The sequence below is a fragment of the Propithecus coquereli genome, unplaced genomic scaffold (genome assembly GCF_000956105.1).
Source record: "Propithecus coquereli isolate 6110/MARCELLA unplaced genomic scaffold, Pcoq_1.0 Scaffold55, whole genome shotgun sequence".
NCBI classification, from domain to species: domain Eukaryota; kingdom Metazoa; phylum Chordata; class Mammalia; order Primates; family Indriidae; genus Propithecus; species Propithecus coquereli.
Window position 1 is genome coordinate 5,200,509 of NW_012151396.1, and position 1,275 is coordinate 5,201,783.

Here is a 1,275-nt window from a genome sequence, read left to right on the forward strand (position 1 = left end):
TAGTTTCATTTCATTTTGGTTGGAAAAAATACTTGGTATGATTTCAATCTTCTTAAATTTGTTGAGACTTGTTTTGTGACCTAATATGTGATCTATCCTGGAAAATGTGCTGAGTACACTTGAGAAGGAGGTGCATTCTGCTGCCGTTGTGTGGAATGCCCTGTGTATGTCCGTTAGATACGTTTGGTCTATAATCTCGTTCAAGTCTGCTTTTTTCTTATTGAATTTTTGAGTGTTGTATTCATTGTTGAAAGCAAAGTATTGAAGTATCCTTCTATTATTTTTACCTCTTCCTATTTCCTTCCTTCAGATGTGACAGTGTCCGCTTTATATATGTAGGTGCTTTGATGTTGGATGCATACATACTTATAATTGTATCTTCCTGACAAATCATTCCTTTTATTATTATATAACTACCTCTTTTTCTCTTGTCACAGTTTTTGACTTGAAGTCATTTCACCTAATATAATTAGAACCAACCTTGCTCTCTTCTGGTTATCATTTGCATAGAATATTTGTTTTCATACCTTCACTTTCAGCCTATGTGTGTCTCTGATTCTAAAGTGAGTAGTCACTTGTAGATAGCATATTGTTAACTCTCATTTCTTTATTCATTCAGCCAGTCTAAGTATTTTGATTGGAGAGTTTAATCCATTTACATTTACAGGAATACAAGAATCGATAGGTAGGAACTTGGGGCTATTTTATTAATTGTTTTCTATGTGTTTTGCAGTTTTTTGTATCTCTTTTCCTCTCTTTCTGTCTGTCTTTGTGATATGTTGATTCTGTTTGTATGAGGTATATAAAATAGTTAAACTCCTAGAAACAGACATTAGAATGGTGGTTGCCAGGGCCTAGGGGAAAGAGGAAGTTGTTGTTCAATAGACATAATGTTTCCATTATTAAAGATGAATAAGTTCTAGAGATCTGCTGTATAACATTGTGCCCATAGATAGCAATATTACATTGTGCACTTCAAAATTTAGAGGAGAAAATCTCATGTCAAAGGTTCTCACCACAATAATAATAGTAAAAAACACTAAGAATACTGTCTTACCAAGAGTAATAATTGAATCAATGTAATTATCATTTTAAAAAATGAGTTAAAACAGAAAAGAACTAACTGAATAGTTTCTTTAGCAATTATTGATGCCTTAAAGTCAGATTTATAATAAACAAATTAATTAATTAATTAACTAATGGAGAAGATACAGTCTTGTTTTCAAAAATTTAGGTGACCTTCTCTGCAAACCTTCAGAAAAGTCTCCATTTAAC